Source organism: Bos indicus, chromosome 22 (genome assembly GCF_029378745.1).
Source record: "Bos indicus isolate NIAB-ARS_2022 breed Sahiwal x Tharparkar chromosome 22, NIAB-ARS_B.indTharparkar_mat_pri_1.0, whole genome shotgun sequence".
In the NCBI taxonomy this organism is placed as follows: domain Eukaryota; kingdom Metazoa; phylum Chordata; class Mammalia; order Artiodactyla; family Bovidae; genus Bos; species Bos indicus.
In genome coordinates this window covers 25,136,246-25,159,761 of record NC_091781.1, presented here as the reverse complement: position 1 = coordinate 25,159,761, position 23,516 = coordinate 25,136,246, and the positions used below count along the sequence as shown (strand labels likewise).

The 23,516-nt window shown below is 34.5% G+C and overlaps 1 protein-coding gene across 3 annotated transcripts in view; it reads left to right on the top strand.

Annotated features, from left to right (window-relative positions):
- Positions 1-1,662: 1,662 nt before the first annotated feature.
- CNTN6 (contactin 6) overlaps positions 1,663-23,516 on the top strand; it is a 321,367-nt gene continuing 299,513 nt past the window's right edge. Inside the window, exon 1 of one of the 3 annotated variants that reach the window (XM_070776311.1) lies at positions 1,663-2,138. The gene's annotated coding sequence lies outside the window, so the exon portion shown is untranslated. The remainder of the gene's footprint in view (positions 2,139-23,516) is intronic. The other 2 variants (XM_019984184.2, XM_019984185.2) reach the window with 2 other exon arrangements.

The following is a 23,516-nucleotide window of genomic DNA, read 5'->3' as shown; positions in this document are numbered from 1 at the left end:
ATTCAAGATAGAAAGTAAAAGGTTGACTTGAAGACCATGAGTATAGACAAGTCTTTCAAGGTACTTTACTGTAAGAAGAAGCAGGAAAATGACAGAAGTAGGTGGAAGACAATGTGACATCTGCAAGATTGTTGATTTTTAACCTCCATGCTGTAATGACACACAAGAGGGGGAGAACTGGTATTCTGAAGAGCGACACAAGTAGCTGGAACAATGTCTTGAATACATAAGAGAGCACATTAACTAGAGCATTAACTAGAGCACAGTGGAGGACCTGGCTTGGGTAAGGAGCATGGTTCACTCAGGGACGCAGGAGTGAAGGCAGAGTCCATGGACACAGGGGCACGTGTGTGACTGGAAGCAGTAGGAGGAACTCCTAGAGCTGTCTTCTGATTGTTACTCCCTTCTCAGGGAAATAGAAAGCAAAGCAATTAGCTATCTTTGAATATGGGGCAGAGGTATTAAAGATTTAGGTCAAAGGGCATCTTTTAAATTAAATGAAATCTTCATGGAAAAACCCACTACGTTATGACTATTTTTCTCACACATCCTCAGAAAAATTCAGCATATTGGCATTTTTATAAGTAAATAATATGTTGATTTCAAAAGAGAGATGCCTCTAAATTAAAAAAAAAGGTAGAGGTTCAGGTAAGGCAATTATCATCCCTATAAAATACTTCTTCCATTTTGCTTCTTCAAGAATTGGAAGAATAGTACAGCCCATTTTGATTAATCTAGTGTTATGAAGCATTAACTCCTCTCTTACACCTCCCAGGATGGTAGTTAGACCCCATGTAGAAATGAGGTATATGACTGACATTTTTTACAGAAGAATGTGATCACAGAAATCCATAGAATGTAGTCATAACATGCAGTCACAGAAACCTTCTGGCTTATTGGATAAAGGCAAACTGAGTCTGAAAGATACCCATATTCGATTTGTGGATTTTGTTTTCCCAGAATCCATATACTTGAAGATGTTAGAAGTGAATTTCTTTTTATTGCAACATGAAAATAAGTGCAAGCAAGTTTTTTGCTCTCATGTTGTAGCCATGTGTGTATGTGTTGGTATCTCTGCATTCAGGTGGTCTCTCTATTTTTTATTTTCATTCAACAAGCTGTTACTCCCTTCAAAACCAATGGCAAAACCCTAACATATTAAAAAGTTTCACTGAAAAGTTGGTCACAAAACACAAATAGCATTCTTTTCCTTACAGAGCTGTTTTGCAAACACATACACAGTGGCTCTTGGCCTCAAAGATTACATGTGTGTTACCTGGGAGCTGCTCAAAGATTACATGTGTGTTACCTGGGGGAGCAGCTCTACTCTTTTGGATGTCACTTTCTTTATGTGTTTACCTATCTTTTAGAAGCCTCATGCACAAATTAAAAAAAAAAAAAAAAAAAAAAGGTTTAGAAAGGTTTCAGTGACAGTGCATAAGATCCTTTGATTTTATTTCCCTTTTCTCTTCTCCCTAACTAGTGGCAGAAGTTACAGGCATGCTTCAGAAAGCTTACGTTTGAATACAGTATAAATCAGGGCAGACCCTTGACCGGCTTAATCTTTACTTGCAAACGACAATGCAGTGAAACCAGAGGAAGAAAAAAAAATTACTTATTTTCCTTTTGGAAGCCTAATAAGTAGTTAGCCTGACCCAGTTTTCAATAAGAAATTTTCTGATGACCCAACAGGAGTGACTATCTCTAGTCAAAAAAAAGGGGAGGGTGAATTTAATCTTTCATGCCACTGGAATGGCAGCTGCTCTTAGTATTCTCTGATTCTGTGAAGGATGACAAAGATAGAGCTGGCTTTTCAATGTAGGGAGAATTTTCCTTTTGAATATTCCAAACGGGAGATTTGCACATGTGCCTCAAGAACTAATTGTCTAGGTTCCGTCAGGAATGCAGCAGTAGAGGAGCGTATTTTATGCTTAAGACCAGAGAGGAGCCACGCAGTACTCAGTGGATAAAAGGCTTGCAGTCCCAGCTGGGAAAAAGAGTCCCATTATCTCCCAGCTGCATAGACGTTCCATACGGCTTGGTTCTGCCTGGATGCACAGCATGCCTGGCTGAGAGCTTGAAACAGAGTTCTGCAGAAAAAATTGTAAAGATCCCGAGACGTTTCCCTGGTAAGATCTGTAAGTACAAAATTGTGCTGTCTGCTGCAATGAGAATATTGCTGGGCAAGCTGCAGCTTTTCTTCCTTTCAATGTCTTTGTATTAGCATAACAGGTAAAAGCTTGGGTTGGGGGAGAAGTCACTGCTTTATTTATGCTATGTTTCCATGATGCTGATGCTTAAAATGCATTTATTCCTGTGAAAGAAAATGTATTGAATCTGTATTCGGAAGAGCTTAGGATCAAACCAGGGAAAGAGACTACAGGTATATTTTTCAGTGTTGCATTAGTCTTTGCTGCAGTAAAACTAATGGGCAAGACGGGATGACAGTGCTAATTCTAGTACTTTCAGATGGCTTTACGCCCTTTCTGTACCGGCAAATGGAAGATGTGATTGCTAAATTTTTTCATCAAAGGGTAAAGGGGTGGGGTTTACAGTGTCCAACGGATGGTTTAAAGGAATGTCTAGGAAAAGTTTCCTTGGGGAGGGTTTTGGTTAGGGAAGCAAAGTAAGACTGGAGGTCACATGAGCTTGCAAAATTCATCTGATATTTTGCCATTTATGTAGCTTCTAGACAATAGTTTCTGAAGTTGCCATTTATAATAGTTAAGCTTGTCAGTATTAAGGTATGTATAATACTTTATGGAAAGTTTCAAAAGTTGATGACTTGGGAACAAAACTTTTAAGAGCTCTGAGATTAGCCACATATAACCCGTTATGTTAATGGAATACTGTCAAAATTGGGAGTTTGGGGGAAAATTGGAATTCATAGTTTTGCTTCTCCAATTGTAAACTACTTATGTTTAAATAATCAGCATCCTGACTATGTCCTCTGAGAAACATTCACAGAATGACTAAATAGAAGTTATACCAAGAGGAAAAATAGGGAGAACAGTAGAATTACACAGAATCAATTCGGAAAATGAGGTATTCATAATCTTATCTACAGTGGCAATGTTTTTCAGAGATCTTTGCAAAAAAAAGAAGCCATATGTTGAATACTGAATTGCTTGTTTTGAACAATTTTCATTTGTCTGATGGGTTTGTTTATCATCTTCTTTATTCTTGTTTTTAAAAGGCTTTTCCAATTTATGTGTATTGTATTTTATGGGAAAAAAATATATTTAAGCACACTCTCCCTTACCTCTCCCTTCTCTCATACATGTAAACCTACACAAATTCACAAAACAAACAGACACATACAAAAATACTGACCTGATTTGTATAACAAACAAAAATACAGAGCTATTTCATCTTTGATGCGTCAGTGATTTTTTAAAAGCAATATCATGGCTATGCAGTCCAAAGATTATAAAAATATAAATCTGCAAACTTTTATATAAGGCCCCTTATATGAGGTTATATAAATGCATAACTTATCACATCTTATAAAAAAAAATCTCATCAACTACAGTGCATGACTTCCTTTGAGCATTTCTAGTGAAGTTCCAGAATACTTATTTTTTTTTAATTCTCCATGTAACTTTTCTTAATGACAAATTTAAATTGTCATTTAGCAAATTGTTACGTATTTGGTCCAAACTTAGTGAAGGAGGAAGGTTATGACTTTTAAGCAAATAATATTTGCTTATTATTCACTTATGTATTTATTTTAACATCATATTAGAATACAGTAGCATATAGTATATTCATTAAAAATAACTCAAACTAAACCTAAAAGTTTGAAAAAGAACTCCCAACACCCATAATAACAATTATAAATTTGAAGACTATCATTGGAGATACCCAATGCTATTCATTGAGTAAGAAAGACTTTAGTAAGAACGACTTCTTGAGACGCGGCTGGCATTGTTGGGTTCCTGTGTCGTCTTCAAAAAAAAAAAAAGAATGACTTCTTACCATATATTTATTTTTTATATTTTTACAAATAAGTATTTACATAATATGATCAATGATGATGGTAGACAGACAGATAGATAGATGACAGATAGATCCATAGACAGACATTCTGTTAAAAAGACATGATCTTACCCTACTCTGACAAAGGTATTGAATTTAACATTTGGACTAAGCAGGGAAAAAAGAAAGCTGATATAAAACTGAAAAAAAAAATTACAGGCATTCATTTCTTTCCAAGAGAAAGATTAGCTCCAGAAAAAATTGCCTGAGAGTTAAGAATAATTATAAAATTATTAATAGTTTGAAGTCATTTTTAGAATGAATGTTTAAATATTAAACTATCTCTTATAAGTCCTTGTTGTGATAAAGAAATTAGCACATGGACTTTATTTCTCTTACACATATCACCTGATTTTTAATTATAGTATCAGTTTTATATTATTGAGATTTACAGTATTTTTATCTTGGCTTAATTCCTACAGTCTTCATTTGGACTTATTTCAAGTTTGAAAAGATTCAGTCCTTACCAGTTGCTCAATTTACCATTCCTGTATTCTTTACTTTGAATCTTCATTTCTTGGGTTGCTGGAGTTCATTTTTAGCCCTCCATCAAAGAAACTGTCATAGATGCTGTATTTTCTGTGTGCTTACATAGAATGTTTCTTCCATTTGCTTTAAACATGGAAGACAAGTTATCTTTCTTGAATCAAATATATTTTTTTCCCTTCAGAGGTTTGTAACTATTTATAAACAATGCTGAGGACACTTCCTGTATTGAATGTTGCTGTCCAATAGTTTTTAGATATATTTGAAGTTTTCATCCTTGTATAGTATTTTCTTTTATTGTGATGGATGGCCACATGATTCTCATTTGTTTGGTTGTGTGTTTTTGCCAGAATATGTTCTGAAGTTGATCAGTCTTCATCAACTTGGCTTGAGGATGATGTACCGCACTGATTTGAGATTATTTCAATTTTTTATTGTTATACTATGTATTTGATGTTTTTCCCCCAGAGAATTGTGGAGATAGTTTTTATATTACTTCTTATTTTTCTTTAGGAACACCAATATGGGCATGTTGGGTCTCATGTGTCTGTCTTCAACATCTATTATATTATCCAAATTATTTTTAATTTTATACATTTTCAGTTCACTTTGTTTGATTTTCTTTTTAAAAATATATGCAGAAGATACTAACTCTATGTAAGAATAACTGTCTAAGCACTTCCTCCAAACTGGGGCTGCTTCTTCTTGAGATTGACATTTTTTATCTGCACTTCCCCTTTCTTCACCCCTTTGGTCTTCTTTTTCTTTTAAAATAGGCAGAGGTGGAGGCATAGGCAGAGTAGAGATGATAATTAAGGCACTGAACGATTTTGTATGATACTATACTGGCAGATACATATCATTATATATTTGTCATAATCTTAAGAATGTATAACAAGAATTAACCCTAATATGAACTATGAATTTTGAATGATAGTAATGCAACAGTGTAAGTTAACAATTAAACAATTGCAACAAATTGTAGAACCACATACAACTATGGTAGCATATTTTGCTTGTAGGGCAGGCTGTTCAAGTGTGTGGGGGCAGGGAATACAAGGTATCAGGTTTAGAGGCAAACTGCATCCTCCTAAAAATAAGAGAAGGAGAAGGTAATTATCACTTTATCCTGATGCACCTTCCTTTAAGTCTATTTTTTTTTTTTTTTAAGGAGTGATGAAAATGTGCTTCAGAGTCTGTTTTGGGATAATGTCTACTCACACTTTTCATTGAAGACAGGGGGGTTTTTGCTTTGTTTTCGATCCTACCATCACCACTATATTTTTCTTTCTTCTTTGTTGTTTCTGTAAAATAAAAGAGGAATAGAAATCTCTTTAATAAGCTTTAAGTAAAAATCTTTCAGTTTGGAAAAATTTTTTTAAATGGAAATTTCATTAGAAAATTAAATTATTCTCATTATTCATATTGACAAGAGCTGTTTTAGTTAAAATTAAGTTTTTGTGCACTGTGTATTCTAGTATTAAATACTTATTATAGTCAAGGCCTAACACAGAACAAACTAGAGGAAGAAAAAAAAAAAAAAACAAAGTCAAGGCCATTCTTATGATCTTCTATTAGTCTTTCATGAGGGAGTCTATGGCCTACTTACTTATCTTGCAATGAATCCTAACATAATTTACAGTGAATTTGGGTCCTAGTAACATGAATCAAAATTAGCTCTCTCAAATATTTAATGGCAGTAGAGTGGATATAAAAGTGAAGCATAATCGGTTTCCAATTACATGAATAAATGAATGAAATTATTTAGATATTGATATTTTTAAAGAAGCAATAAAAGAATCATGTATTCTATGAAGTAACAAAATGAATGCTCTTACTGGTAAAATATGTTCCAATTAAGTCACATTCTCTGCATGGGTCTAAAGTGATAAGCAGGATCCTGATGGCAGGCCACTCAAGCTGAAGGGCCATCCATCACCTATATATCTGCTCTTTTCTACATCCAGCAGAGTCGCCTTGTGGTCTTAGGTGAGTTACTTAGCCTCCCTATACCTTGGTTTCCCCATCTCTAATGGAAAGAAAAATACTTCATAGTATTAGCAAGAGGATTAAATGGGTTAATATGTGAAAACACCTTGAAAGAAAGCTTTGGAATCAATAGGCACTCATTGTAGTAGTTTTTTAATCATGTTTATCTTAGTATCACTACTATAACATTTGTCTAAAAAGCTTCAGGATTGAGAAGCAATAATATAAAACAATGAAAATAATGAAATTACAATTATCATCTAATCAATTATATTGGTTATTCAGTAGAAAGTTAAATTTGGAGATGTAAATCACAGTTAGATACAAAAATGGAGGTTAAGGAGCATTGAGAGAAGCTTTAGAGATGCTGGCCCTCAGGTCCATATAGCTTAAAAACAGAAGTGATATTTCTGCATACACCAAACAATCAGACCTGATCTAGACTAAGAATTTATTTCATTTTCTGATTATAAATGCAATACACTTTTTAAAAAAGCACTTTAAGCAAAACACACACACACACACACAAAGCCATAATTCCTTTCACCAAAGAAAGCCATGGCAAGATGCTTATGCATTTCTTTCCTGTTACTAAGAATCTTCTTCTATATTTAAAAAACATTAAAATTTTAATGTTCTAAAAAAGTAACACATACACCTGGAAACAACATTAATGAAATCTGAAACCACAGGAAACATTCTAGGCTAAAAAATACCTCTGTTTACCCTTCCAGTCCTACTTCCCAGAGATGATTTCAACAGTTCATTGTATTTATTGTTTACTGCCTTTTACTGATCAATTATTCTGTATACATTTTTACTGTCTTAAAAATTGGATACTCTCTTTATTGAATTTCAGTAAAAATTAATACCCTAACGTAATACAGAACTTTATATTTTCTAAAATAGCTGAAGATAATATATCTGTCCTCTCACCAACAGGATAATGACTTGTTTAAATTTTCCCCAAGATATTTTACCTAGTGTCTACCTTTCTATTTTATTTTCAGTTTATTTTTAAACTGTTTCCAGTATTTTTGTCAATGTTTACTGAGATACATGACATGTTTTTCTGACATTTATTTACTACATCTTCTAGCTACATACATGCATTTCATGGATTCATTTCCTGTATACTAAAGATCACTTGCAGGTGATTCTAGAAACAGTATTAAACTCTCTTAAAATTTATGTCTGAGAAAATTACTTATTTTTCTTATATCTACAATAATTGTATAGCTGGTTACAGAACTTGATAATGACTGATATCTGATATTTTTCTCTCAACCATTTTTGCATATTCTGTCTGATGACTTTCTGGAATATAATTTTTTGCTCATGAAAAGACTGCTCCTAGTCTAATTATGACTCTGAAGATATATGTCTTTAACTCTTGTAGATTTTAGGAAATTTTCCTTGCATCAATGTCTTTGGGTTTACCACAGTAGTGTAGGTAGGTGTGATTTTTTAAAAATATATCTCAGTTAGGACTCCACCAGCTCCTAATTCTGTTTTTTCTCAATTCTGAAAAATTCTCAGCTACTCTATATTTAATATTTCTTCCCCTCACCTCTTTATTTTTTCCTTCAGGATGCTCATTAATTATTTGATTCTTCTATTCTTCTGTGTCTTACTTTATATATATTTTATATTTTCCTTTTTTGTGTTGTATTCTTTGTGATTTCCTCATATCTATACTTCATGTATTTATTTTTCTTTTCAGCAAAAGAAATTTTAATTCATTAACTTATTTTTGGCTGTGCTGGGTCTTCATTGCTGTGTGGGCTTTTTCTTTAGTTGTGGTGAGTAAAGGACACTCTCTAGTTATGGTGTGTGGGCTCCTCATTGCAGTGGCTTCTCTTATTGCAGAGCACAGACTCCAGGAGTGTGGGCTTCAGTAGCTGCGGCACATGGACTCAGTAGGGATCTGAGGCACACAGGCTGAGCAGTTGTGGTGCACAGGCGTAGTTGCTCCGTGGCATGTGAGATCTTCCCAACTCAGGGGTTGAACCCATGTCTCCTGCATTGGTAGGAAGATTCTTCATCACTGAACCAGCCGGGAAACACTGAGAAAGTATTTTTAGATTTCTATTATTTCTTTTTTTTTTTTTTTAATTCTCTTGGATGGCATCATCGACTCGATGGACATGGGTTTGGGTGGACTCTGGGAATTGGTGATGGACAGGGAGGCCTGGTGTGCTGCGGTTCACAGGGTTGCAATGAGTCAGACACAACTGAACGACTGAACTGAACTGAATTCTGTTTGTGACTAACAGTTTCTCTTCCATCCTTTAGCTCTCCAAAAATTTAACTAAGCTTATTTCAAAATTGAATTTTGTTTGTTTGACTAGTTTTAATTTTTAGAGGTGAATTATTCCATTACTGGTGTCTGCTGGACCTCCCTCATGGTGGCTCATTCATTATCTGTTTATGATTTCCTTTTAGGACAAATTCACTTTCAGCAGATGTTGCTTTCCATCTAAGAGGCCAGCATTATGTGAGTTGAAGACGCTTCTCTGTAACATTGCTTCACTTTTGCCTCTAGAGTGGCTCTATAATTTCTTCCTATTTTAGATTACTTTCTGTGTTAACTTTTTGGCCTAAAATTTTACCTCATCATGCAGATGGGATAAATTTGAGCCCTACCACCAAGTGTGTCATAAACTTGGTGCTCTGGCTACCTATGAGAGAATCTTTTTCTACCAGACAAACACAGTCTTTCAAGATTCCCTATTTCATGCAGGATCCATTTTACCTTGGGTTATTTTGGCTTTACCACTTCCTCACCAGTCTACATTTGAATTTTCTCTTCATTTTTGGTCCCCTGAGCATTTTTCATTGACAACTTTAGTTTTATTATATGTATGCATACATACATATATATATATATATGTATATACACACACCCCACTCCAGTACTCATTTTTCATTGACAACTTTAGTTTTATTATATGTACGCATATATATATATATATATATATATATATATATATATATACACATATATATATACACACCCCACTCCAGTACTCTTGCCTGGAAAATCCCATGGACGGAAGAGCCTGGTAGGCTGCAGTCCATGGGGTTGCTAAGAGTTGGACACGACTGAGTGACTTCACTTTCACTTTTCACTTTCATGCATTGGAGAAGGAAATGGCAACCCACTCCAGTGTGCTTGCCTGGAGAATCCCAGGGAGAGGGGAGCCTGGTGGGCTGCCGTCTATGGGGTCGCACAGAGTCGGACATGACTGAAGTGACTTAGCAGAGCATATATGTATTTGTTTTAAAGGTATATCATACTTAGAGAACATTTTATGTGCCTGTGGTAGAAATGATACCATTCTCATTATACTGCATAATATCATATACTTTCATGTTGGCTGGACTTTTCCTCATATTTTCCGTCTTTTAGAAAGTCATCAAATTTTCTGGCTTGCTTGTAGTTTTTTTCTGATACTTATTATCTCATCTATATCTTTTACTATGTTTTGGATCAGTTCTATGGTATGTTAGGAATGGAGGCAAACACTCATTCCAAAATATTAATCTGAAAGTTGATTCTGAAATTTAAAAACAGATATTTTTAACAGAAATGAAAGATTATTTTCCTTAAGTTTTCAGTAATTCCTAGATGCTCACATTATCTCATAAGGAATGGATAATGCTAAAAAGAATCCGCCTGAAATGTGGGAGACCTGGGTTCAATCCCTGGGTTGGAAAGATCCCCTGGAAAAGGGCATGGCAACCCACTGCAGTATTCTTCCCTGGAGAACCCATGGACAGAGGAGCATGGTGGGCTACAGTCCATGGGGCCACAGAGTGAGACACAACTGAACAACTAAGCACAGCACAGAAAATTGACTGTATCCGTGTTTCCACTGGTTGCACTGACATTACTTTAACTTACTGAAATGTTTGATTCTGTCCAAAAGGACAGTTCATTCAATGAGAAAATATGCTAAGCGACACTCTAGAATTTAGTTAGAATATGTGAAAGTTTGTGTAGTCTTTGAGAGTAGTTGTTATATTAATTCTTTAAGTTTAATGATGAGCAAATTCTTAAAATGTTCAATTCAGTTCAGTTGCTCAGTTTAAAATGTAGAAGCAATTATTCAAAATGGTTTTTAGCAGAGCAATTTCTAATGACACAGTAAATCTGAGTGCTAAACAGATCATTCTTTTAGGTGAGTTCTGCTGATTGGAAGTGAAGATACTGGATTGAATGGATTTTAAAAGTTTTTTTAAAGTCTCCTTTTAAAGCAGCAAGAAGAAACTAAAATATTATGTCTTTCAAAGTTTCTAGTAATTTCTCAGTCTTGTGTATAAAAAGTCATTATGGACACTTTACTTTCAAAACTTTTATTTGCTTATTCAAAATTCAATTTATTTGGCTTCTTTTACATTTGCATGACTAACAGGGCTGTGTAAGAAACTGTATAGAGGTTTTTATAGTATCTTTACAAGTATCAGGAGTGTATTATAGTTGTTGGAATGGAGCTCTTACCCAAAGAACATAATTTTCCTCTCTGGCATCTGTCACATTCCTCCAATCAGTAAAGAGCAGCAAATGAAAGAAGTCAGAAACCAGATATGCTGCTACTTTTCTATTGACTATTATAAAAGTAAATTAAGAAATTCCTTAAACTTTTATTGAGATGAAAAGCTTACAACTACTCAAAGATTGATGGAGGTAATTTTCCCCCAAACATGTAACATTAAGATGTTTTCTAGGCTTTTAATCTTGTTAGCAAATTCTTAGAAGTAGAAGTGAAGTCGCTCAGTCGTGTCCGACTCTTTGCGACCGCATGGACTGTAGCCTACAAGGCTCCCCTGTCCATGGAATTTTCCAGGCAAGAGTACTGGAGTGGGTTGCCATTTCCTTCTCCAGGGGATTTTCCCCACCCAGGGACTGAACCCGGGTCTCCTGCATTGCAGGCAGACGCTTTACCATTTGAGCCACCGGAGAAGCCCCTGGTGGGCTTCTTAAACATGCCTAATTGTGAATCTGTGGTGCTCACAGATATGTTAATTCTGACATTGCCATATATATATAAATCAAAAAGTGTGTATTTAAGAGTCATATTAAAATTAAATTCTCTTAAAATAATACAGTTTTTTCAGAGATGCTAACATCATTATTTTATGCCAGTGATGTCTATACAGATTGCTTCCTGTCAAGCTATAGGGAGAGCACTTTGATGGGAAAGCTCTGTCTTAGCTGACTGTACTCCAGTTTCATCTATTGTTATAAGATGTTCAGAGTGACAGAAGCAGTTTTCTTATAGAAAGAGATAATGTATTTAAAAAAAATAATAATCTATTTGTCCTGTGTGGCTCAACACAGAGAACCAGAGAGAAGTTTTCATACATTTACAAATACACGTCCATCATCTGCACAATACTTGAGACAATTTCTGTTACCATTAGTGGTTTCTTCACTTAAAAGGTAAAAGTCATTTTCCACAAAGAAACGAGGAACAACAGAAAAATAATTACATGCCACTGACGTTTCAAGACTTATAACTATATCTTTGGATGTCCTAAAGTATATTTTTAAAGAGTTTTAGCTTCTTTTCTTTCATGCCTTTATTTGTACATGATATTATTTCAATTTATCCAAAAATTCTGGTTAATCCAGATCAATCATTTAAAATAATTATAATACTGTCTACATTATAATTCAATAAAATGTACTGATAATAAAGCAATAGTAAAACGAGTTTTCAAGTTTAATTAAATAACATTTCAGAACACTAAAATGTTTCAATATTTTCTTTACAAATTATTGAAAACATGTGATGGATGAATTTACAATTATTGTCTTATAGACACAGTCACTTTGTTTTCATGGAAGTTTGGATCATATTTTAATTTTTTTATGATTTATTATGGTTTTGCTCTCCCCAGTGTCTAAGTTCCTAAAAGCCTGGGCCCTGACTTGTTCCTCTATGTATATTCACTGCCTGGTTCATTTACAATAATTTTTACTAATATGTTAATCCCACAAATACTGACTGAATTCTTACTATGTGATTGATGCTATTTCAGGTACTGGAGTACAACTATGAACAGGACAGAGAAGAGTCCTGCTATTGTGGAATTAAAATTCTAATATGTGTTTTTGAATTTGATTAAATACTCATCTCTACCTGTTGGGAGGAGTTAACATGATTAATTTTATATCTTACTTGAGAAATAAACATTAGAATTTTAATAAAATATTTAATTCCAAGATAATTTTTAAGGAAATAATAACCTTATGCAGTGAGAAACACAGAAAAAACTATATAAAAAAGAATGCATATTTGTTTGGAATAATGATTCTCCCTCTATTATCATATATAGTGATTTATTCTAGGCTATCCAGTTGATTCATAAGTTGAATCTGAAAATTGTCGATTAACAACAAATAGCATCACATTTTATATACATGTTCACATAATTTTTTAATCACATGTCAACTTCTTTACCTGAATGTTGCTCATTTTCATCAAGTAAATGGTACTTGTGGACTCACTATGATGATGAAATATGTTCAAAATTTGCAAACTACATTAAATTCTTAAAACTTTAGTAAATTAGTCTATATAGCAATGGAGGAAACTGAAAACAAACAGAATACCACTTTTTAACCCCCCCCTTTTTTTTTACTGATGAGAATTATACATATTTATTATACAAAATTTGGAAATGCAGAAAAATATGTATTACTCATTATCCTGCATATTTTCAGTTATCTTGTATGCATGTGTATATGTGTGTGTAAGATACAACATTGGGATGGATCTATGTGTTCTGTTTTTAACTGGTTTTCATTCATCAACATAGTGTGTACATTTTGAGTATCATAAATATTCTCCTAATTTGAAGGATATCCCACCACATGGGTATGCCGTAAGTTTACTCAAAACAACAAACTGTCATTAGATATTTAGCTTTTTCTATCTATTTACTACTTATAAAAATGCTGTGGTGTGTATATCCTTGTACTTGGATCTTTCACATGTCTGATGATTCCTTAAAAATAAATTTCTAGTATTATAATGTCAATGTCAAATGATATGCCAAAGTACACTATTTTGAAGATGTCACTGTGTTTACTACTAAATTGTGCTTTAGGAAAACAGTTTCCTTGGTACTTCCAGGCAGATGAATTCCCATTGCCTGCATATTTATAAACAATGCTGCTGCTGCTGCTAAGTCACCTCAGTCGTGTCCGACTCTGTGTGACCCCATAGATGGCAGCCCACCAGGCTCCCCTGTCCCTGGGATTCTCCAGGCAAGCACACTGGAGTGGGTTGCCATTTCCTTCTCCAGTGCATGAAAGTGAAAAGTGAAAGTGAAGTCGCTCAGTCGGGTCCAACTCTTAGTGGCCCCATGGACTGCAGCCTACCAGGCTCCTCCGTCCATGCGATTTTCCAGGCAAGAGTACTGGAGTGGGGTGCCATACATGTTATTAATTGTAAATGCTCTCTATTCAGTGGCAAAGCCACCACACAAATAAATTTTATTTCAATATTTCTCTAACTCACCTCTTTTCATAAATGCAGGCAAATATTTCATGGTGTTTGACCCAGTTGTATCTATGCCTATTGTTAAGGTCAGCCTATATTCTTGGTCAATTTTTTCCATTGGGATTTTTTTTTCCTATGCTCTAGAAATTCATCATACAAGGAAATAACTCTGAATTTTCATACATATACTTCAAGCTTTTTTCAAAGTTTATAATATGTTTGCCTCATTTCATTTTAAGTGTGAAACCTTGTAAAATGTATGAAATACTCTCTAAACCTCAGTTTCTATATGTTCACAGTGATACCTGGATTCGATTTCACAAATTTGGAGGAACTGAATTGAGTTAATGCTTCCAAATGTACCCACTCCAGTACTCTTGCCTAAAAAATCTCATGGACGGAGGAGCTTGGTAAGCTGCAGTCCATGGGGTCGCTAAGAGTTGGACACAACTGAGCTACTTCACTTTCACTTTCACTCTCATACGTGATACAAAATTATTGTTCCGTCTTATAAAATGAAATCACTATTTGACCTAGATTATTCATCAGATCACAAACAAGTCTAAATCAGTAAGTTTGAAGTCTCTTAAGGATAGGAACTATGCCTTCAACTTCTTAGTTCTAATACCTAGCACAGTATTTGCCATGTTGGGGGTGCTCAATAAATGCTTGTTTAATAAATGTAGATTCTAAATATACCAAAGAAACATAAATTCAAATACATCTGTGCTCATTCCAAGTATGCTATTAGAATGTCATCTAAATCTAATGGTGTAAAAAATAGTACATATTAAAATGATAATTAATGTTAAACTTTAATTTATATCTCTGCCCTTGGCAACCACAGTAATCCACTCCATGATGAAGCAATCGGGAAATTTAAACCATTATTACATCACTACAAACTGTGTTTGCTCTGTCTTTGGAGTTGATGTATGTCATGACTTTTATGGGGATTTGAAATAAAATGGTGACTCAAAAGTACATACAGGTAATAGGAAATAGATTTCAGGGTAAAATGTGTAATTGTAAAAACCTTTAGATTCATAAACAATTTATAAATTACAGAGAGAGAGTTATGTGTGAGGAATGTAATAATTTCTTGATCTTCAGTTATCTAAAAATATTATGAGATATATAATTTTTTTCTCTAGATGCTCGGTAGAAGAATTTCTTATTTTTCTGTTAACCTGCATTTAACTTAGTATGATTCTATCTTAATTTGGAGGAAAATAATGAAGTGTTTGGCTTTGCCAAACAGCACTTTGGGCATAGTTTTTGTGTGTGATTTAGACCCGAAAATATTCATACTCTGTTTGGTATATTGAATGAAAAAGATAAAAGCCATCAAACAAGCATGTTTTACTTCTAGTCCAGAATCATAGTATTCATAAATCAAGATATGCTGCAGTAACAAACAATCCCTAAATCATTTTTTTTTAACAAAAGCTCATTTTATTCAATGATGTATATTCAATAGATGTCAAAGCAGTCTACTTTGAATAGAGCAATATAGATACAAACAAGAAATCAAGTATTATCGTATGCCTATTACTGAATCCTCTCTTCACTTGTTTTTTGTTTGTTTTCTAGCTTTTTTCAGATATAATTGATACATTATGCAAGTTTAAGGTATATAACATCAGGTTTTGATGTATGTATACTGACAATCCTCAATGTGCAATGGCTCAACTTACAATTTTCTGACTCTATGATGTTGAGAAAGTGATATACATTCAGTAGAAATTGTACTTGGAATTATGAATTTTTATCTTTTCCTCAGGCTAATGTATGCAGTATAATCTCTCTTGATGCTGGGCAGCAGTCAGCTGCAATTCCCCGTCTGCCAGGCAATTACAAGGATAAACAGCTGATACACAAACTACCACTCTGTATTTCTACTTTTAGTATAGTATTCAATAAATTACATGAAGTTTGTTAGGTTAGGTATATAAAATGTATTTCGACTTATATTTTCAACTTATGTTGGATTTATCAGGATGTAACCCCACTGGAAATTGAGCAAGGTCTTTATATTGCAAAACGATTACTGCAATAAGGTTAGTTAACATACTCATCACCTTACACAGTCACCTTTTTTTATGGTGAGAACTTGTGAGATCTACTCTCTTAGCAACTTTCAATTATACAATACAATTATACAATACAATACAATAAATTATGCTCACTATGCATGCATTACATTCCAAGAACTTATTCATTTTATATCTGGAAGTTTGTACCCTTGGACTACCTTTACCTGCTTCCCGCATATTTACTTACCTCAGGCAACTACCAGTCTGTTCTGTTTCTATGGATTTGGTTTTTCTAGATTCTACATGTAAGTAAGATTATATAGTATTTGTCTTCCTCTCTCTGGCTCAGTTTGCTTAGCATAATGCCCTCAAAGTTCATCCATGTTGTCATAAATTGGAGGATTTCTTTCTTTTTTTATGGATAAAAAATATGCTAGATGCGGTGTGTGCATGCTCAGTCATGTCTGATTCTGAGACTACATGGACTGTAGCTCACCAGGCTCCTCTGTCCATGAGATTCTCCAGGCCCAGGGATCACATTTGCATTTCTGGCATCTCCTGCATTGATAAGTGGATTCTTTACCATTAGTGCCACCAGTTCAGTTAGGTTCAGTTGCTCAGTTGTGTCCGACTCTTTCTGACCCACTAGCACCACCATTCACATCCAAAACAGGGTCCATAGAGTCACAAAGAGTCACACACAGCTCAAGTGACTTAGCACACACACATATCCTCAAGACAATGATTTCATTTCTTTCAGATATATACCCAGAATGACTGCCTGGATCATATAGAAGCTCTGTTTTTAATTTTTTGAGAAACCTCCATACTGTTCTCAATAATGATTGTGAGTGAGTGAAGTCGCTCAGTTGTGTCCGACTCTCTGTGACCCCATGGACTGTAGCCTACCAGGCTCCTCTGTCCATGGGATTTTCCAGGCAATAGTACTGGAGTGGATTGCCATTTCCTTCTCCAGGAATAATGATTGTAACAATGTATAATCTCACCAACAGTGCACAAGGGAAATGAAAGTAAAAGAGTCATGTCTGACTCTTTATGACCCCATGAACCGTAGCCTGCCAGACTCCTCTGTCCATGGGGTTTTCCCAAGCAAGAATACCAGAGTGGGTAGCCATTCCCTTCTTCAGGGGATCTACCTGACCCAGGTATCAAACCCAGGCTTCCTGCATTGCAGGCAAATTATTTACCATCTGAGCCACCAGGGATGCCCACACAAGGGAAACGACCTCTAACTCGCTAAGATTTCTGTGTATCCATCTCTGACGAAACTATCCTCCATGAGAAAACTAAGTGCTAAAATTTCACGTGAACATGTGCTTCCACAATCACTTTGCTTTCAGAAAAGAGAATTCTAGAGTCTTGCAGTTACATTTAAGTGCTTCTACCCAGAAGTGATACATATCACTTCACTGACTAAAGCAGATCACCCAGGAGAGTGAAAAAGTGAAATTGCTTATGTACCTGACAAGAGGAGGATGAGAAATATTGCTGAGTGACAGACAACACTACCCACCACTGTGAGTTTGCAAACAAAAACCATTTTACTTCACCATTTTGCTAATGAATAAATTCACTTCACTTCAGTTGTTTCAACTGGTCTCAATACCTTAGATAACTTTTTTCTTTTGTTTTATTAGAGATTCATTTTCACTCTTTGTACCTATTAAAAACTAATACCTATCAACATTTTTATCGGCTGTGCATTAAGTAGTCACCTCATTCACTGCATTTTCATTCATTGATTCATTCATCCAGTAATTATTTGTCATCAATTCTCCATATGCAAGACTCTGCTTGTAGTATTAGGGCTTGGAGAAACATTCCTTGTACTCATGAATCTTAGAGCATTTGGAGAAGATATATTTGAATTAAATTGTCACTTAAAGTAGCCCTTGTGCTAAATGCCCAGAAGAGCCCCATGGTGCTATAAGAAGATGATATGACAAAATAGGAAAAGCCAGTGAAGACTTTCATGGGGAGTTCTGACTAGGTGCTTGATTTGTTGGATGTGAGGGAAGACGTTTATATAGAAGGAAGAGTAGATGAGGAGAGGAGGCACAGCAAGAATGAGAAACTGAAGAAGGCAAGCTTCAGATCCAGAGGGACCAGAGGTCCAGGTGCCAGAAGAGGCTAGAGAAGTAGATGAGAACCTGACCTAGGGTTTTACATGTTAAGGCTTTGGATTTTCTTCCTTAGAAGATAGAGGAGCTATTGAGGATTATTAATGAAATAATACCACCAGACTTGGGCATTGAAGTTATTTTCAGTACCACGTGGGAAACTTTCTCTTTCACTATTCAAATATTTAGCATCAGGACAATACAGAAATTTTTAAAAAATGGCATAGGCAACAGAGAAATTAACCACCTATTCAGAGTTTCCTCTCCTTTGATGACGAAGCAAAATCTGTTTTACACTTCACAAACCCTAAAATTTTGTTGTTTGTTCCTTATGTTGACTTTTCCATGCAACAGTCATTTGAAACGTTTGGGGGAAAAAAGTACAAGAACAGTTTACTAATTTTTAAAGTATAAGTAAGTCCAAAGTGGAAAGTATATAAAATATTAATACAGAAAACTAAAATAAAAAATAATATATTCTTCTAAAAAATACTCCTAAATATTTCCCTAAATTTTTATGTTTTAAGGATAACAAGATTTCTTATATATCCATTCTAAGCTAAAATTGTATTCAAAATATACAGAAATATAAAATGTCACCAATAACCACATCACTTCCTGTATATATGTACCCACACTCCCCTTAAGAAATGATGTTTGTATAATAGGCTCCAGTTTCATCCACCTCATTAGAACTGATTCAAATGTATTCTTTTTAATGGCTGAGTAATACTCCATTGTGTATATGTACCACAGCTGGAGCCTATTATACAGAGTGAAGTAAGCCAGAAGGAAAAACACCAATACAGTATACTAACGCATATATATGGAATTTAGAAAGATGGTAACGAAAAAAAAAAAAAAAAAAACCCAGACTCCTTGTCATCTCCTTTCACTACCTTGCAAACTGTTATACTTGCAATGATTTCTTTTTTTTTTAATTAAAAAAAAAAAATTTGGCTGCCCTGTCTTAAAAAAAAAAAAAAAAAAGAAATGATGTTTGTTTCTTTCCCTTTAATTCTGTTCTGGACTCAAAACTTGTCTGCACCAAAAGTGGAAGTGAAACTATGCCAATTCTTGGTCCCTAAGGGGCCATGCAGTTTCTAGTAATACTGTGATTTTCTTAGAACCTAAATACCATGTATTAAGTTCTTGTATCTGTGAAAGGAAGAGGTCTACTGAGTCCCTGTAGACACACCACACAAAGAGAGAGGCTGCTTGGAGGAAACGCAGGCTAGTCAGGTTGGAGTCTGTACCAAGCAGGAAAGAAGGTTTCTTGGATCTTCTAGTCCATTTGCGATATGATAGAGCCAAGGAACTATCCAGTGAACTCATAAGGTTTTGAGAAACAATAAATTGTTGTTTTAACTACCAATTTTTGAGGTGGTTTGTTAGCGTTCAAGAATTGAAACAGGCAAAATTACTTGGTTAGTTTTTAAAAGAAAAAGTGCTATGAAGTGCCTCCAAGTCCCATTTTGCACATTCAGTTCAGTTCCGTTCAGTTGCTCAGTCATGTCTGACTCTTTGCAGATCCCATGGACTGCAGCATGCCAGGCTGCCCTGTCCATCATCAACCCCAGAACTTACTCAAACTCATGTCCATCGAGTTGGTGATGCCATCCAATCATCTCATTCTCTGTCGTTCCCTTTTCCTCCTGTCTTCAATCTTTCCCAGCATCAGGGTCTTTTGCAATGAGTTGATTCTTCGTATCAGGTGTCTAAACTATTGGAGTTTCAACTTCAGCATCAGTCCTTCCAATGAGTATTCAGGACTGATTTCCTTAAGATGGACTGATTGGATCTCCTTGCAGTAAGGACTCTCAAGAGTCTTTTCCAACACCACAGTTCAAAAGCATCAATTCTTTGGCACTCAGCTTTCTTTATAGTCCAACTCTCACATCCATACATGACTACTGGAAAAGCCATAGCTTTGACTAGATGGACCTTTGTTGACAAAGTAATGTCTCTGCTTTTTAATATGCTGTCTAGGTTGGTCATAGCTTTTCTTCCAAGGAGTAAGCATCTTTTAATTTTATGGCTGCAGTCACCACAGGCAGTTATTTTGGAGCCCCCCTAAATAAAGTATGTCACTATTTCCATTGTTTCCCCATCTATTTGCCATGAAATGATGGGACTGGATGCAATGATCTTAGTTTTCTGAATGTTGAGTTTTAAGCCAGAGTTTTCACTCTCTTCTTTCACTTTCATTAAGAGGCTCTTTAGTTTGTACATTGCACATTGCAAACCCTTAATTTATGCAACCTTGTGAAAAATATACCAAGACTCACATGGCACAAGCCTATCTCTAAAAGTTGTGTTTGGTTAATTTTGGATAAAGTCCTTAAAATTATAAATTGATGTCAAAGCAGGGAAATAAAAATTTAGGCAAAAATATCTTTGTTATATTCATTTCACCTCAGAGTGTATTATATGCACAGAATTTATTAAAATCTCAACCAAGATGAAACTATAAGACTTATGTGCTGATTTTGGCCTTTGATGGGAATAAAATAGTGTAAAACAGGTTCACAGATACCCATATACTTAGAGTCAAGAATATATATGACTTCTCTTCATTCTTGTAAACCTTTATAAATTTCTTAGGTGATTTTTCTAATACACCGTGGACTTAAGTGTTATTATATATCAAGTTATAAATATTGTTGATTAGAAATCCGTCCAAGGGATGTCATATATTTCTCCTGTCTCATGGTTAACCAAAACAGTTCAGTGACAAATACATAACTAGGACAAATTTTATATATATATATATATTTAAGCACAATAGTTATAATGAATGTTGCCATATGAATTTTTGCTTTGTAGCATAATTATTTTCTTGTGAGCATATATATTTCTGGTCAATAATAATAATAATAAAACAACATTGAAATTCTCAAGTGTCATAATATTAGTAGATAAAGAAACTCAATTGATCATGTTGATAAACAAGTACCTTTCCCATGAAAGCCAGAGAACTGACCATCAAATATGTTATATGGTTTAAAATGATACTTTTTGTGTATCCATTTCCCTAAAAGGTGCATTGTTCATTTGAAGACTAAATGTTACATTGATTCAGTTCTCTCTATGATTGTGAGATGAGTTCATGTTTATTCACATCAAACTCAAGAACATTCATTTGCAGTTGCCATTCATGTGGATGTCAAAAATGCCACTTTTTGTTGTGTATATTGTGAGAGGGCAAAATAAATAACTTTTCCTGCTTAAAATTAGATTGCTTTTTAAATGTATTATTAATCATCTTTTAGGCACCAAAATATCAAAATGAAATGGTCCAGAATTTTATATTTTCCAGAGTGATAAATGCCGAGTGAGTTAGCAATATTTGACCATACTTTCAGATGTACTGGAGAATTTCTGAAGATGATGCATTTCTCTATTCTATCACCTTTCAGTTTTTATGTTAAGTGCTAATGTGTGTAAACAGCAGGATTTCAGAGTTGTGACACCCCCAAAGACAGACATCTCTATAAAAGTTTTGGTCCAGCCATATGAGAATAATGTGAAATGGATAAGGAATTAGTTGAACTGCAAAGAGTTCACTGAAAGGAGTTAACTGTAACCTGGGTGAAGGATTGCAAAATGAATCATTCAAGACTATTTAAGAGTGTAACTAGTACTAGCAAAAATCTACCTCTATCTGAAGGGTTTAAGCTTACAGTCTTCAGTTATTTTAGTAAATTTAATTACAATTATAACAGTACAATTACAATGTCTCTTATGTGCATTATGCAGAAAACTACCCGAGACATAGCGCCTAGCACTTATTTCCTGTTCTCAATTTTCTGCCCTCCAAAAGTTTTCATTCATTTGAGGTGGTTAAACTCCTTAGAGATTAAATGTCTTTTAACACGAAGATGTTTTAGAATGAAATATAGAGATAATGGGGCTTCCCAAGTGGCACTAGTGGTAAAGAACCATCCCCAGGCAATGCAGGAGATGCAAGAGATGTGGGTTCAATCCCTGGGCCAGGAAGAGCCCCTTGAGTAAGAAATGGCAACCCTATCCAGTGTTCTTGCCTGGAAAATTCCATGGGCGCCTAGCAGGCTACGGTCTATGGGGCCACAGAGAGTTAGACACGACTGAGTGACTAAGCAGCCGCAGCATAGAGATAATGACATAAATTAAACCCAAGGTATTAATACGTTGGAGTTTAGTTTAAGGTAACTTTATGCTCATTAGTACTACTGTGTGCTGATGTATAAAGGGCCTACAATACTTCAGACTCTGAGGAATCCCTGCACAATTAAGACTTATGGTTGCACTTTTAAGTTTGTAATCAAATATCTGATTTTAGACAGATCAGTGTAAGTTGAAAATAAATGAAAATTAACTAATTTAAAACATTTTGAAATGTTTAAAAGAAAGTTAAGATTTACTATTTTATGAGGGTAATATACAACATGTAAATACTTGAAATGATTTTCTTTGTTAGGGTCCTCAAGTTGATTGGTTAGGACTTTGAAACACTTAAGGGCACAAAATATTTAATTTTATAAATGCTATTTAAAATATTTGAGAACACTGCAATAAACTCAGTTGTCAATGGTCTTGATTGTTTAAGTATGTTTAATCTACTCGAAATAATTGAAAATGAATCATGGCAAAAGTAAAAACTTTTCTTATTTTACTAAGATTATGTATAAATTTATAAGTCATACAAATTAAGCCTATGATTTTAAGAGAAAAACAACATTTACATTTAAAACTCTAATAAGCTGGGTATTATTCTATAATCTCCAGTGAACGCTGAGCTTCTGAATTCTATGGAGATGAAGCGACTTGCCCAAGACTGCAGAGCAAACACTGAGACTCAGATTCTAACACAAAATCCAGTGACAGTGGTTTCTCTATTCACTCTCTAAGGGGAAACTTAGCTGTTTGTAGATTTGTGCAAAATTTTGGAGTAAAATAGTGTAATGCTCTGAAATACTCTGTATCTTTTATTACTAATTTTCTGGTTTAAAACCTACCAAAACCAAAAGAAAATAGAACCTATACTATATTTCTAAGTAGTCAAAATAATGTAAGTAAGGCATAATGTATCATCATTTTTTCATCTCTCCCCATTTTAAAAAACAAGTTCATCTTTGTGGCTGATTTTTAACTCTAAACAACAGTTGTTCTGCTGTTGTTGACTTTTTAAAACAGTATAGTTATTTTGAGTCTATATTTACACTGTATTCTTATTTAGGATACATAATAATTCATTTTACATCATTTATTGCCTCTGAACAGATTTGAAAAAAGGATCTGAGCAATATCTTTTAAAATGATATCATGCTTTT